The sequence below is a fragment of the Crinia signifera genome, chromosome 4 (genome assembly GCF_055691185.1).
Source record: "Crinia signifera chromosome 4, ASM5569118v1, whole genome shotgun sequence".
Lineage (NCBI taxonomy): Eukaryota > Metazoa > Chordata > Amphibia > Anura > Myobatrachidae > Crinia > Crinia signifera.
The window spans coordinates 104,614,536-104,632,305 of record NC_139220.1 but is presented as its reverse complement, the minus strand read 5'-3'; positions in this window follow the sequence as shown (position 1 = coordinate 104,632,305).

The window sequence follows — 17,770 nt, the reverse complement described above, 5'->3', positions numbered from 1 at the left end:
GACACTGCAATGTGCCTCTCCTACTCCTGGAAGTAAAAACAGGAACCAAACACAACGTGCATATGCACATGTCTATATTTATAATAGCAGTATTATTTTCTCACCACAGAGTCAACACTAATCACAGCACGTAAACAACTTATTACAGGGAATGCATTACACACAATTCACTTTTAAACATAGCTGCTGTTGAACTGCTGCATCAAAGCCCAGGGAGAGATATGGAAAGCAAATATGGATGTATGGTTTTATGAGGACCAGAGCTGGTTCTAAAGTGCCACCGAAATATGCAGGCAGATCCCGGTCGTTGGGAGGGAAGGACAATGATGTAATCAGCCTTCGCAGTGGCATTACAGTTATAAATCAACAAACTACTACTACTACTACAGTGTGGCAATATATGTTTTATGAGCACCAACGGTGGCGTAATGTGAATAAGGAGCACTACAGGGTGGTGTAATGTAAATAAGGAGCACTACGGTGTGGCATAATGTGAATAAGGAGCAATACATGTGTGTGTGTGTGGTGAATAAGCCAGTAGATGCAGGGTGTACTATATCAGGGCATTACTATTTGGCAATATGCAGTGCTTAAAATGGTCTGGACTGGTGTTGGAGTTAATTTCCCAAGCCACATACCCCCACTCCCATTAGGTGATGCAAGGGGTACACCCCTGCAAACTATAAACTTGTAACCTACGGCTCATAGACCCCGAAAGGAACAGTGCACACCAAAGACATGTGCCACAAGAAATAGATGGCTGTGGCCACACAATAGTAATCTTGAATTAAATTACATCAGATAGTAGCACAATCTAATATATATATATCACACCACATACTGTAGTAGCACCAATTATTCATGATATGACACACAACCAGACGCAGAACTCTGGAAGGCAATGGAGTCAACTGCCGACGGGCTCCTGCTCCCAAAGGGGCACCTCTACTCCCCTGCAAGATTAAATCAGGTAATTGAAAGCTGTCGATATCGCTCCTGTAGCTGAGATCTGAAATATGTGTTCTCTCTCTCTCTCTATACAGATGTAGCGCCTCTCAGCCAGCTCAGGGAATCATTAGATTCCCTGAGCTAGAGCAGACTGGCAGAGAGGGCTCCATCTGACGGGGACGTGGGAGCAGCTCACACGCTTGTGTGTCCTCTTCACATCGGCAGGCTCTTTCAGAATGGGGTACGCGAGCGCCCCCCCTTCTGGCAGATGGCGAATAGCGGCGATTGGTTATAGAATCGCAGAGAGCTTCTCCATCTGTATATTTATATATCCCCTTCTCACTGGAATCCCCACCTTCAAGGGGTACCCTAAGAGCAGAAAGGGAGGTGTAAGTCGTGGGAAGCAGGACGGCATGGGTGAGTGTAAGAAGCACCTTTGGCCCTAAGGACTCCATGTTTCACGAGTCTGGAGGAGATCCCAGTGAGTAGACTGTAGAGACGACTGCATTACTGATTCCTAGAAAACTGCGAGGGTAGGTGGCAGAATGTTGTCCCACCATTGCTGCCATGGATGTAAATGTGTTTGTATTGCTGCAACTGCATCGTTTATGCTGCATAGGAGACTCTTGCTGAATTGAAATGCTGCACCGCTGTAAGCTGATGTAATTGACATAAAGATTGTGCTGGAGAAGGCAGAGGAGAAAAAGTAATGAAATGTAATTACCGTGACAACCCGGAACTGGGAACTGTTTAAATAAACCGTGTGATGTTTTTGAAAATAAAAGACCATGACGTTTTACACTTCAATTGCATTGCATGACTGTTGTGTACCCCCCCACCCCCAGGTACCACACTAATAGTGCTTCTTTCATTCTCGAGCAGAGCCATTTGAAATGCAGTAAAATGTGCAATATATGTAGAATAAAAAGCACAGCTAAAGAATTAAAAAATGTGCTAATAGTTCATGTGTAAAAATTAGACACACTTTATATGCGATTTTAATGTGTTGATGATGTTAGATTCTTTGATGTGTTCCTGGCAGAAAGAAATGAGAGTCCTCCACTTTTTTCAAATCTGAGACTGACACATGTTGTATAGGTACCCCACCACTTAATACAGAAGCCTCCTTTCCAGTGTTCCCTCTAAGCTGTGCGCGTGTGCGCATGCACACAACTCGCCGAGCATGCGCACATTCATTTTAGTGTACTCATTTTTTTTTTTTTTTTTGCATTTTTGGTGGCCCCGGACACTGTGTATAACAATATGGCTCTGCTGGGCTTGTTGTCAGTCAGCCTGTAAGCCCGCCCTTGGTTGCCAGGATCTGTCAGGATTGGCTCCCCTGCACATCTGATCTTTATACCATTATGTGACGCACAAAAATTTTAATTTCTTTCCAAAGTTGCACAACCAGTATCTTTTGCCGCACACAGCCTTCATAAAATTAGAGGGAACATTGCTCCTTTCTCTCCCTCTCACCTCTCCTCAACTCCACTTACATCACATTAAATTTCCACCTGCAATTTCACTTTCTAAACCAGGAGCCCGCACATCCCTACACTCTCTTCATCATCCTGCTCTAAATTAATCTCCCTTAATGTAAATGTATCCCTCTCCCCTGTGCCCTCCGGAATGCCACATGTTATGTAACAAATTGATCCCCACCCGTGACCTCTTTTTCTGCAACTCCCTGAATATTTTAGCCATCACAAATCCTGGATTTTTCCCTCTCACATCACTTCTCCCATGGCTTTCTCCTCTGGGGAAATCACATCCTCTAAACCATGGTCCAGAGGTCACCATGGTGGTGGTGTTGGTGTTCTTCTATCTTCCAATTACTTCTACCAACTCAGACCCTCAGAACCATCCCTTTCATTCTCTACATTTGATCCTTTTCACCTCTTCTAACCTGTTTACCTTCTAGTAAGTGTCATTTGGCACTAGCTCCAAATTTCTTTAATTATTTTATTTCCAATTCTTCCGATCTTCCATCCTTCATCCTTGGTGATTTCAATATCCCTATTGATCTCCCTAACAGCTTCTAAACTCATTAATGTTGTATCATCACTTGGTCTGTTGCAATGGACATCTTCACCATTCCATGTGAGTGAACACTCACTTGATCTTTGCTTCACTCTCCATTGTGATATATCATTATTTCACCAATTTCACTAACTGTCTGTTTCCTTTATGAGCATCACCTTCACTATTATAACTTATCACTTACAGCTTCTGCACTTTTGCTTCCAAGACAACCATCACAAAGTGTAACCTCGAGGGTGTCAATTCCGCATCCTTATACTTACTCTATTCATCATGCTCCCTTTCTCCTGGTCTGTATTTCCAAATACAATGTCTCCCTTACTTCTGTCCATGACTGCTGCTCCAGTGGTCACTACATACATCCATAGATCCAAAATTAAACCTGGGAATTTCAACTGTACAATATATCTGCAAAAGTCTTTGGGCCTTATTTTGGTTCTTTCTTTCTGACAAAATCCTTCTTAGATGGGCAAAACCATGTGCACTGCAGGTGGGGCAGATGTAACTTGTGCAGAGAGAATTAGATTTGGGTGGGGTTTTACTTCAAAGTGAGATCTATATTGCAGTGTAAAAATAAAGCAGTCAGTATTTTCCCTGCACAGAAACAAAATTACTCACCCAAATCTAATTCTCTCTGCACATGTTACATCTGCCCCCCTGCAGTGCACATGGTTTTGTCCATCTAAGAAGGATTTTGTCAGAAAGAATGAACCAAAATAAGGCCCTTTATGAGCCACCAAGCAACAGTAGAGGAAATTGTGCCCCCATGCATATTTCATCTATTTAAAATGTATGTACTCACCCTACAGTGCTGCCCTCTCCCTCTTGAAACATTAATATATCAAGATCCTTATCTCCTTTCAGTCCTCCAACCCTGTAGATACCTTAATACTTTCATCTTCACCACCTTCCTACCTCACTCCCTGCTTTTGACTTTTCCACCTACTTTGCTAAAAAATTTACTCCATATGTCAGGACATCATATCCCACCATACCCTCAGCACCACATCACCGACTTTCCCAGCCTATCCATCCCCATCTATTTTACCAACGTTGGCTTCTTTCTCCCTAGAACATGGAGATGAAGTCATCCAGTCCTCCCCTTCCACTAGACTATCAATATAACCTATCTCCTCCTGTCTCCTGTTGCCTGTTCCCACCTTCCCAATCTCTTTGATCTAAAACACTCTTCAGGCAATCCCCCATGTATTTAAGCATGTAATTTTCTCCAGCATTCTGAAAAATAACACCCTTAATCCTAACACTCTTTCCAAATACTGTTCCATATATTCCATCTCATTTCTTTCCTTCCAATCCCTGCTTGCCCTATGTCTGGTTTTAGTCCTTTACACTCACTTTAGTCCTTTACAGAAACTTCCCTTTACAAAAGTCAGAAATGACCTCCTTGCTTCCAAAAGCAAAGGCCACTAATCTCTGCTTATTCTTCTTGACCTCTGCTGCTTTTGACTGTGGCCCACCCTCTCTTTCTGCAAATCCCACACTCCCAGGTAAATATAGACTGATTCAACATATTTACTACCTATCCAGTGAATAATGTGAATAGTGGTGAATAATGAATTGTGCTGTATGAAATTAGACTTTGTCTACTGCCCTGCAGCATGAACATTTCAGGATTATGGAGTGTTTGTTGAATGCTCCTTTTTGAAGCCTTCAGTACATTCCTTCATTGTGTGTAGTGGTGTGTATGGGGAAGTGTGGACTACATATTGTCCCAACAACGTCTTTTGCATTGGTCCCACTAACTCCCTTCATTCTGCTGCATTGCTGTACTTTATCTGTAGTCAATATCTTAAATTGTCCATGTAGATTTTCCCTTGACAAAGATTGTCAGGTTAAAAGTCATCTTATTGGAAGATTCTGAAACATGTCTACAAACTGACTGTCAAGCACAATCATTGTTGGGTTATTTAATTTTGCTTGCAGGGTGGTGCCTAAAGGGCATATTTTTTCGTAGGAAACTGGAGTTTTTTATGGCTGGTAATGCATAACCATATCTTTTTAGTTGCCTATTGGTCAAGGTAAAGCACAACCAGCACATTTTTGATGTTTTTCCCATTTCAATGTTTGTATTTGGTTGTTTGCATGTTGTAATGTGCAATCAAAGCTTTTCACCAATACTGCATGTATAACAGGCCTTTGCGCATATTGGAATGGTGCATGGTGTGCTGCATCTCGGCCTCATTAGTTTGTGAAGTGTTAGAGTTTTGGGTTAAATAATTGTGCAATGCTACTGTAGCATTGTTTTTTGTGTGACAATCTAGAAGCTGAACAAGCAATTAACGATATCGGCGGTGTGGCATATCATGCCTAATTCAGAGCTGATCACTGTGAGAATTAGCAGCGGCAGAAAAAAGGTAGAATGAAATCCCTCCTTGCAAATTAATGTGCTCCCTCTACGAATAGTGGGCCTTATTCGAGTTCACTCTTTCTGACAAAATCCTTCTTAGATGGACAAAACCATGTGCACTGCAGGGGGGCAGATGTAACATGTGCAGATAGAAATAGATTTGGTGATTTTTTGGTGATTCTTTGCAGGGTAAATACTGGCTGCTGTATTTTAACACTGCAATATAGATCTCACTTTGAAGTAAAACCCCACCCAAATCTAACTCTCTCTGCACATGTTACATCTGCCCCCCTGCAGTGCACATGGTTTTGTCCATCTAAGAAGGATTTTGTCAGAAAGAGTGAACTCGAATAAGGCCCAGTGTACGGTTAGCGAAGAATTCACAGCTGAGCGAATATGTCTAAAACCATTTGTTAGACGCTCACCATCGATTTATTTTTCTACCGGTCACCTCCGATCGCAAGTGTGGCACAGCTGTGGACTTTATCGGCGGCTGCAATGAATGCAGGCTTATCGGAGCTGGAACTGTCATCACACACTCTTCCCTAAACGCTTGAGCACACCTGCGTTTTCCTAGGCCTACTTCCTGTCAATTAGCTTGCGAATGGCTAGCAAAGGAAAAAAGTGTCACACACCATTGCGGCCCAGACACATTTGCAGTCAGGGCCGGCGCCACCACTAGGCAAACCTAGGCATTTGCCTAGGGCGCCGGCCACTGGAGGGCGGAAAATGCCGCCCGGGTACCTGTCCTACCGGCGCTGTCTATTTCAATCTGGCGGCGGAGGCAGCGGGGGTCCCTGCAGTCTATTAAAAATCACGAGCGCTATCCGCCGGGCTATGCGGAAGCGCTTCTAGTGTGAAAACTCTGGCAGCACGGCGCACGCTGATCTCAGCCAATCAGCGTGCTGCCAGTGTTTTCACACTAGAAGCGCTTCCGCATAGCCCGGCGGATAGCGCTCGTGATTTTTAATAGACTGCAGGGACCCCCGCTGCCTCCGCCGCCAGATTGAAATAGACAGCGCCGGTAGGACAGGTACCACCCCACACACCCACCCCCACACCCCCCCCCACCCCCCCCCACCCCCCCCCGGCACCGGGGCGCCCCCAGCCCGACTCGCCTGGGGCGCTCCGGTGCCTTGCACCGGCCCTGTTTGCAGTGTACCGATAATCGTACACTGTTCAAATTCGCACAACAGGAATCAGGTCTGCATTAAGTCCATGGAATAGTGTGCAAGGGGCTTAAGTGGGGAGATGAATATATGATTCAATATGAATGAATGTTTTGTCTATGTCCATTGATGATGACACCACCGGACTCATTTGGGTAATTTCACCCAAAGCTAAATAAAACATTTTCAGTGTGTGCAAAAATAGGAGGTGATCTCGGCAGCATAAATACAAGTGTTTTAACCTGAGTTTTTTCTAAAAGGTTATTTGAAGATTCTGTCCTATTATAATGATGACATTTTTGACTAAAACCACCCTGCCTCCAAGTTATGGGGGTTATTCCGGTTCACTCGCAAAGGCACAATCACTCTCTTATGGACAAAACCATACGCACTGCAGGCGGGGCTGATGTAACATGTGCAGAGAGAGTTAGATTTGGGTGTTTTATTGTTTCTGTGCAGGGTAAATACTGGCCGCTTTATTTTTACACTGCAATATAGATATCAGTTTGAAGTACAAACCCCACCCAAATCTAACTCCCTCTGCACATGTTACATCTGCCCCACCTGCAGTGCATATGGTTTTGTCCAGTAGGTAGTGATTGTGCCTTTGCGAGTGAACCAGAATTACCTCCTATGTGTAAAGTTACACTAGCTTGGAAAGTAAAGTAAACCATAAATCGAATAAGATAGTACAACAATGATTGCAGGAATACAAATGAGTGCTTGTACTCAAATACGGCCTTATTTATAGACATACTGAAACTCAGGGACGTGCGGTGATGTAAATAGCTAAAGAGTCCCTGACAAAATAATGCTAGGTACACACCAGAATGATCATGATCGTCAGAAGATCGTACGATGGAGCACACGATCTGCATACGTTCCCATCATGATCTGTGCCCAGTTGAAGGTATCATTTACAAATCCTGACTGTAGCAGGTAGGATGTCCAAAATTACCAAACGACCAGCAGGGACGCTCATCGGATCGGATTCGGATCTAAAACATGCAAAAACGTGCCCAATTTACATACAATCGGTCGAAATTGCATAAAAATTGACCAGATTGAGGCCAAATCGTTCTGGTGTGTACCCAGCATTACCGCAATTTGTGATTTATTTATTTTATCTGTTTTTCTGTGACATATTCTTGCTGAGAAGAGACTGGATTATGACTAGAGATGTGTATTCTATGACAATGTTAAAAAAGCTAAAAATCACAACACACAATGGAAAACTATATTGAATTTATAGCCCTGAGTGTGCAGTTAATAAGAACCTGCACATCTTTATTGCTCCATAAAGCAGATGCAAATATTATTATTTTTTCCAATTTCATGATTTATATGAAAATGTGCAGGGTTCCTCTGCTCCAATTGTGCAGGAATCATTCTTTATTCTGATTGCACTCAGGGGGTTACTCTAGTTGATTCACTTGGATGCATATATGCATCCTTGCGATTCAACCTAACTCCGCCTTGCGAATGATGGCACGCCGGGCCCACCACTCGAATAAGGTCCTCAGTGTAAAGTGACTGTTTAAGCACCTCTTCCACTGTTTTCATGCATTTGAATAAAGTGGTGTTTTTATTCAGTTGCAACCAATCAAACTCATCATTTGTATAGTTAGGGCCGGCTCTATCATCAAGCAGCTTTAGGCAACTGCCAAGGGCACCAGGATCTGGATGGGCACCACTGAGATCTATCACAAAATGAAGGATGAGACAGACATCTTTGTTGTACTTAATACATGTGGTGGCTGTGGAACTACTTGAGGGGCTGGAAAATGAGCATTGGTGGCAATGTGGGGTTGGAGGAGGGGGGCAGCGGATTGAAGGGTGCCGAGAAGCCTTACACTGGCCCTAAGAATGGTAGCTTCTCCATGATCACTTTTGCCTTTACTCATACACCAGGGTCACAGCTGAGCGGTTTTGCTTGCAGGATGTTCTGCACTTTCAGGGAGTGGCCCTGAGTCCTCGACACTCCCATCACTTTGTAATGAAAGTTTTCATAGCTCGTAAAATACCCTCCAGGTTTTCTAGTTCCGCTTGATAGATCTATAGTGTCTAGCTAGACAGTTAATAGATCAACACCAAAAGGTCGACGTGAAAAAGGTCACCACATGAAAAGGTCAACATAAATTTTCACAATTTTTACATTTTCTAACTTTTTAATACTTTACCATCCATGTGGACTACAATTGAGAATGGTAAAGAGTGCTGAATGAAGCACTAGGCCCGATGCATGGCGAATGCAGGTAGCCATGTAAGTTACACTAATTGGGGAGCCATGTCTACAGGTCCCGACATTGAAACCGTAACATTTTACAATTTCATGTCAACCTTTTGACCAAGTCGACCTATTGCATTTAGACCTTTTGGTGTGGACCCATTGACTTTCTATTCAAACACTGTCTATTTTATAATCCTCGCCCATTTTCTATTAGGCTCCAAATAGTGTACAACAGATATATGAGCCCATTTCATTTTATCCTCTCCATGGTTGTTATGTACATCATGGCAGTAACACTATGATGAAATAATCATACACTCCCAGTGTCATTCTTTAGGTATGATTCATACAACCAGCATTTACTGACTACTCTGTAGTTCCTGCTCTGCCACCTCTTAGCTAGCGATTGGCAAGAGTAGAATAATTACCCAAAACCAGTATACTGATGCATTGCAATAGATACCAATAAAGCAGCTGTAATTAAATGTAACCAATTTCACAAGACAAAAAAGTATCCATTTACGTAACTTTCCTGCAGGCGATGTGTGTCATTATTTCCCTATATCTTTCTTAAGCAGAAGTGATTTATTTATTAGCATTTGTGCAGGCTGCATTCAAAGGATATCATGCCAAGGATGCGGAGTTTGATATGGATTTGGACTTTGGACTACTCTCCAATCTGAATTGTAACAATTACCAAACACTGCTGCTCATGATTATTATGTGGTATTACTCCCCCCTAAACCCCAGGGGCTGGCAACTTAGAATAATAATAATAATAATAATAATAATAATAATAATAATAATTTTATTTATCTAACGCTCTTTTCCAATAGGCCTCAAGGTGCTTAAAAGATAGAATGAATTTAATACAGTACAAGAACAATGAAGAACAGAAAGCTTTTCATTAACAATACTTAAGGGAATTAAGGAAATGCTTTAGTAAACAGGAAAGTCTTTTTTTGATGGATTCTAGAGTGGGGGCTTCTCGAACTGTGCGGGGAAGTGAGTTCTATAGAGTCGGAGCAGCATGGCTAAAAGCTCGACCCCCAGAGGAATTACAGAAGATTCTAGGTACTACTAAAAGTCCTTCCTCTACAGACTGCACTAATCGCGACAATATGGAATCAGAAGCTGCTTCAGGTACCTTAGGCCTTGGTCATATAGGGCTTTGAAACTCAGTAAGTTGATCTTGAAGTTGATTCGCCATCTTATAGGAAGCCAGTGAAGGGAGTAGAGAATGTGAGTTATGTGGCTAAAACGGGGCTAGTTGGTTAACAGCCTGGAAGCTGTGTTTTGTTCCAGCTGTAGTTGGTACAGCAACATCAAATGAATGTTGCCTAGCAATAATCCATCGCATTAGCTGGTACAATCTAAATTCGATCGAGGGATGATAACAGGGCCAGTGCTAGGGTGTCTGGTGCCCTCCTGCAAATCATAAATTTTGCGCCCTTTCACATTGCCATTGCAGCAAGCTGCAGCTCGTTTGTGGGAGTGTATGCACTGTCCACTGTCCCCACTGCCTATGGCCTGTTGCGGGGGCATCATTTCAGCATTTCATGCAACCCTCCGTCACCACCCACCCTCCCCGCCGCTGATGGCCTGTTGTGGGGGCATCGTGTCAGCATTTTATGCGAGTGGTCGAGACAATGCAGGCATGTCAGGTGGAGGGCTTCGACGGATGGGGGACATCGTACACAACCCAACACATGGCTGGCCTGCATCTGGCTTCACAGCTACTGTAGGCTGCACAGCCAGGATGCAGCCGATACTGTGCAATAGTTTCACTGTGTAGCAAACTGCTCACATCTCAGTGCTGTGTCTGCAAAATGTTGTAGGCATTATTTAAAAAGTGTCTAAATTAATATTTAAAACATATACAATTATTAAAAAATATGTTATAAACATGTACAAAAAAAGACTCACTGTTCTTTGCTGTTTAAATCTTGTACAGTCCCTCCTCTTCTATCTGTGTAGGCAGGACACTGAGGATACCATTTCCCCTCTTGTGACTGATTGGGAAAGGAGGGGAGAGAAGGAGGAGTTGGAAGAAGAGGGGAGGAGATAGAGGGGGCGGAGTGTTGAGGACTGGGCTGCACTGAACACTGAGGGAAGGGGAGGCGGCCTGTTCGTCATTTGATTGACAGGCGCAAGGAGCAATGGGTAGGGGGCGGACCCGGACATGACATCCAGGCATTCACAGTGTCACAATATTTGACAGGCTGCAGCAGCCAGTAGCCATGATCAAAATAAATATAAAAATATAAAGTTTAGATGAGCGCAAGGCACGGCACCGGCTGCACAGGCTGTACAGAGACTGGGCAGGGGGGGAATCCAGCATTGCCACACCACACGGTCACCGCCACTCTTTGTTATTACAGCGCTGCCTGCCACAGCACAAGAGTCCGATGACCTTCCATTGAGGAAGAGGGTGCAAGAGGAGGACTTTGGAGGACAGACAGTGTGTGTGTGTGTATGTGTGCAATCAGGGTGAGGGAGCAGCTTTTCATACTGCCACCCACTGTTAGACAGGCGCTGCGGGCAGCGTGAGGGCTGAGGCAGCTTTAGCAGAGCAGGGAGAGAGTGCCTTTTCAGCATGGCGCCTCCCTGCTTTGCAGGAGCTTCTTATGTGGGTAGCGCCGGCCCTGGGTGATAAACAATTGAATTCCATCCATTGTGTCTTTACACTTTCATTCAATAACACAAGATACACGATACACTTAACAGAAAAGAGAAGTGTTTTATTTTTAAGAAACTAAGGTGACAGTATACAAATACATGAGTAAACCGGAAGTGGCCTCTTGAACTTTGAAGGAAAGTGAGTTTCATAGAACAGGACCCACAAAGCTGAAAGCTCCACCCCAGATTAATTTCCAGGAAATACTATTAGTCATTTATGTACAGTTCACAGTTAGCGGGCAGGGCTGTATGGAATCAGAGGTTGCTTCGTGTACCATGGGACCAGGTCATGTATAGCTTTATGTATATGCCAGTGAACGGAATAGAGAACGAGGGGTAGATGGATGAAGCAGTGATAAGAGAGAATTGAGCCAGAGGTGAAATGGCACATGGTAACTATCAGTTGCTCTGTATAATTTTATTTATGCAAATGATGGATGTTACTTCAGTGCTGATTGGTTGCCATGGGCCACTTCTCCTCTGGCTCACTTCTCCTCCCTTATCTGTGCTTCATACATCTACCCCTGAATGACGTGTGTCTGGAACAAATGAACCACTGTAATTTCTGTTCTGTAACATTTTGCTAACCATCTCATTTAATACAATCTCTGTTTTTACGTATATAAATAATCACACAATCGCAGTGCTGAGATATGTAATATATACAGTCTTTGGACAATATTTCGTTTTTAGGAATTTAATTAGTTGACAATACCATAAGAGCAGACAACCATCTATCATATTAAATACTCTATCAATTCTGATTTATTGGGGGATGCATAGCAATTTGCAGAGGAACATGCAATTTTCATACCTTTTACCTGAACAACATTTCCTTCCTATAAAAGATGGAGAAATCCCCACTTTATTACCGCATATCAATGAAATTTTTCATTCAATATGGATATATAAGGTTCCGCATCGCAGGACATTACTTTTCCTTCACCTTTAAAATACATCAATAAATCTTCCAGGTCTAATGTGGTATAAATCTCTCTGGCTCACAGATTTCTATCTCACATAAGAGATAGAATAACATTTTTCTTAAACGTGGTTGTGATGCAGCTGAGGAAAATATCAGGATGCCATTTCTGTATGTGGAATAGCTCCACTGGCAATAAATGTCATCTTATTCACAGGCCATGCACAGTGTAAATGCTAACACAAATACCAATAGGAATCACTAATTTAAGTGGATATGTAGCGTTGACTTTTAGATTTTTTTCAATGATAAGTTGCAGAAATCCTCACAGGTAATGCGATGTAATGGTGCTTGCTCCATACCTATTATGTCAGTCTCCTCTTGGGCGAACTTTGACATCATTTAGGCTAATGCCCATTTTCTCCCTGCAGGCTGCCAGTGTAAAGAATGAACTGATAGCATTGATTTGAGTTACACAGTTTTGCTTTCCATCTCTTTTCCATCAGCAGGTTGTGCAGGTGGCAAAGACCAGGTTAATAGTATAGTTGTATAAGAGCCTACCCACAAGAGAAAAAAAAAAGCATGATTACAGATGGGGCGCCTCTCAGCCAGTGCCGGGGCTCGGCAGCATGCCCCCGCTGGTGATCGCCAGCAAAGAAGCGCTCCTTCTGCCCGGGACGCGTGAGCCTTGTCCCAGATTTTTGGGCAGCGAGGGATGGGAACCCTGCCCATATCTGCTTTAAGGAGACGGGCAGGGTTAGGGGGGTGCAGGGAGGCGGTGGGACTGGCAGTTTGCAATCAGGCCTCCAGACCTCTGCTGAATGAGAAGGGTTTCATCTGTATGTACAGTTGTGCTACTCGAGGTGAATACAATCCTGTGTACAGTGGAATATACACTTTTTTAGCACACTGCTTCTAAGCATGGTATACCATATTTGCTCCAAAAACTGTATCAGGCCCAAAGATTACCAATACATTGTTGGTGCTCAGGTGGGCAAGCCTGGGCACAGTGCTGCCCTGTTACAGTACACCACTGGCTCTAATTTCAAGAAGGATGAAGCAGACTAGAGGCCTTTGATTTACTGATAGTGAGGAAGATGCTGGTGACTTGGTGAGCACAGTTTCCATGGAGCAGAAAGATGCAAGGAGGCAATGTAGGAGGAGGCAATGTAGGGGCAAGCCTCTGTTCTATACACATACACACTAAAGCTGGACATACACTAGTCAGATTCTGCCTTTCCACCCATTTCCGACAGATCGGGCTGAGAAATCGGGTGAAAAGTGGACAAATCAGATGTGTAGGACATACGATCCAATGTGCGTTCCCTTGTGCATTGGTTTGGAATTGGAGGTCGGGCCTGCTGCATGTCTGACCTCTGACTCTGACCCCATCCCAGCAGCAGGGAACAAGGTTGCATGCGATACATCACATGTCAAAGGGCCACATGCAATGTATTGCATGCAATCCTGCTGCCCAGGAAGGTCCCGGGCGGCTCAAGGGGAATTGGCCGGCCATACACTGCTACAAGGAGTTGTAGTAGTGTATAGCAACCTTTACCCTGCTCATCATAGCGGACATGTTATAACGTCATTCTCTGTATATGTGGATTACTGTTGTCATATTTTCGCTTTCCAAACAAAACCAATTTGCATTATTGCAATAGATGTTTTCTGTTCAGTTTCTGTACTGTAAAAAACTTTAATAAAATACAATTACAGTACACTGCTGCTCCACATATTAATAAATCAATCAGGTTTCAATTTAGAAAAATCCAAATCTGTAACCAGGGCTGTCATCAGAAATTGTGGGGCCCTAGTACAGATAAAGAAGCAGGGCCAAACTTGTCAGATCCTCCAATTAACTACTAGGCATTAATGCAACTGGGGGACACTTGACGCCAAGAATATGAGGTGGTCAGTCCTTTTCCTTCTGGAACCAGGATGCAGCACTCTAAATGTAAAAGAAAAGTTACCGGTAACTCTGGGCCCCTAGTCAATCCAGGCACCTTACTGTCATACCCCATGTGCCCCATTTCAGTCACCAAGCTGCCAATAGATCTGCTGCAGTTCCCTTAAGGTCTCAAATCCTCAAGTGATCATACAAATGTATAAATCAAGATGGAACTTTATCATAGCCTAAATGTATTTTTACATACCAAAGGCATACCTACAACTATAATTGTATCAGGATATCAACAAGCAGGGGAAGGGGAAAAAAAGGTTAACAATAAAGGCATGGTAAATAATAATACATAATCTAAAATTGAATAAATACAGTTTATTTTCAACTGGTTTTGAATATGAGAACCGGATACTTTTCTGCACCTGCAGAAGATGCACTTTAAAGTTAGTGGAGCATAAACCCCTTATGCTGTGTATACTGTACATGTGAGATTCCCTTGCTATTCGACTAAAGGCCCCCATACACTAGGGCGACTTGTCCTTAGGACAAGTCGCCCCCGACTTCCCCCTGAGCTTCCCCGGCTGCTCCCCGGGGGAGCTTGATTAGATTGGCACTTGATGTGCCATTTTTTACATGTGATAAATCGTCTCGATTTATCACATGTAAAAAACCCGGGGAGCAGGGGGGGGGGGGGGGGGCTACAGAGCAGGGCTGCTGGTGGGAGCAGGGGGGGCTGGGGACGCTGCGGGGGACACAGGCGGCATAGAGCCGGGAGCTGTCAGTGCTAGAAAAAAAAAAGCCTATACAATGAATGGGCAGCCTGTGATTGGCTGAGCGCTCTCTCAGCCAATTGCTGACTGGCTGAGAGAGCGCTCAGCCAATCACAGGCCGCCCATTCATTGTATGGGCTTTTTTTTTTTTATTCCGTACTGACAGCTCCCGCCGGCTCCCCCTGCCCGGCTCTATGCCGCCTGTGTCCCCCGCAGCGTCCCCAGCCCCCCCTGCTCCCTCCACCGCCGCGCCGCCCCACTAGGTCCCAAGTCGGGTGGTCGGACGTGCAGCAGGTCGGACCACCCGACGCAGATCCGATGCGCACGGGACCGCGCATCGGATCTGAGGGGACATCAAAACCAGCCGATTTTGGTCCGATTTCGGCCAGATCCGACTGATCTGGCTGAAATCTGACCAAAATCGGCTAGTGTATGGGGGCCTTAAGATTCGTTTGCTATGTAATCATTGCTAACTCTGTACTATTTACATACAATTCATGCTTTCTACATTCAATCTGCACTATATAGTCATTGCTGCACTGTCTATTTGGCTTTTCGGTACTAGTGTAGTTCCACAGCGCCAGTAAATCGCATGTGATATCGCATGCGATTTGCATGCGATTCGATGTGCGATGCGATTTATTACCTGTTCATACCCCCACTATCCACTACGGCATGGAGTTGATTTTATACAGTGACGAGCGCATCGAGCCACGGAGCCCAAAGCGTAGCGAGCCCCGCGAGGGGCTGTGGAATACATGTCAAGTAATCCGTGGCCTCGTGGGGACACGGATTACTTGACATGTATTCACTGAGCCCGAAGCGTAGCGAGCCCCGCGAGGGGCTGTGGAATACATGTCAAGTAATCCGTGGCCTCGTGGGGACACAGATTACTTGACATGTATTCACAGAGCCCGAAGCGTGGCGAGCGCACACGGATTACTTGACATGTATTTACCGAGCCCGAAGCGTGGCGAGCGCAGCCAGTCAAAATCGAATGTCAAATTGTACCGTGTGTAGACAGCATAAGTCTCTAGTTACAATGGCTTTTGATCAGCTGTGACTTGGAGATGCAATCAGTATGTTTACATTTATAATGTCAACACCACAATATTGACAGCTATTATGTCAACATGTTGACATGTGAAATATAGACGATATACTGGGAAAAGAGGGTTGTGCTGTAGCAGCAGTGCATTAGGATTAGGCTAAAGGAGGGGATGTTTAGGGTTTGTCTATGGGAAGGAAGATAAGGATAGGTACTAGTGGAAGAGTTAAGGTGCCCATACATTGGAGACAAGACCACGCATCGGATCAGATGTCAAACACATCTGATTTGGCCACTTTTCACTATTTCTCTGCCCAATCTATTGGAATAGGGTGAACAGTGGTCACGTCGGACAAGTCTATGGCCAGTTTAAGGGTTAGGCACTAGGAGGGAAAGTCAACAGGATGTGACTGTCGGACAGGAAGACATCGGAGCCGCTGGATCCCACAAACCAGGTAAGTCACCACTAGACCACCTCATCACCATTTGTCTTCATTTTAATAATGTCGACATTTCATAAGTGGCAACATGATGAATGTCAGTGTGATCTAAGTGAGCATACTGCACACTAGAATCATAACATAAGTTGACTATATGCATCTTAAATATACTTATATTCTAAGCTATATCTTGTATTAATTCCAGATATCAAGTTTCCCTAACATTGATGTCTTGCTACATACTACAGACCACACTGTGGGCCTTATTTAGATCTGAGCTCAGTACAAATTTTTTGGAAAATGGGCAAAACCATGTGCACTGCAGGTGGGGCAGATGTAACATGTGTGAGAGAGTTAGATTTGTGTGAGTTATTTTGTATCTGTGCAGGGTAAATACTGGCTGTATTATTCTTACACTGCAATTTAGATTTCAGTTTTAGCACATCCCCCAATTCTAACTCTCTTTGCACAGATTACATCTGCTCCTCCTGCAGTGCACATGGTTTTGCCCATTTTCCAAACAAATTTGTACTGAGCTCAGATCTGAATAAGGCCCAGTGTGCTGTCATTATAATTACTTAATACAGCCACTGTTAATTTATTTGAAAAACTGGTGATAAAATAGAAAAGAACATTTTGTTATGAGTGAAACAGATTTATGTAAAATAACTCTTCAAATGATAGTCTGGTTCTAAGACACAGCTAAAGTAAAAATTAAATTTATTTTACTAAAGGAAAGGTTAATTAGCATAAATAAAATCTCATCACACAAACGCTGACTTATACAAGGAAGAAATACAGATCATGCAAAACAGGCTTTCATCAGAGGCATGTCAATGCAAGTTATGTTTTTTTTTTTAATTATGTTCTGTAAAGTATATATAATTATCTGAATAATATTTTGTATTTTAATGAGTCGCTGTTTAAAAGTAGTTTTACAAATGTAAACTTTGTAGATCAATAAGGAGAAGAATGCCCCTCCTTGATCAGAACACACAGGTTACATCACTATGGTGGCAAGTATCACATAATTAATTAGAGAGTAGGCACATACATTGATGTTTCTCCCAGGTATGTATCTTACGGTACTTGTTTCCTAGCACGGCGCCCATCCCATAGCATACTAGTGGTGCGCGATGCGTGCAATGCGATATTCATGCTAAATTAACAGGAGTGCTTGTACAATGAAATATCACATAGCATTGCATGCCAGCAAATGGCATGCGATGCGATTTTTAATTGTACAAGCACCC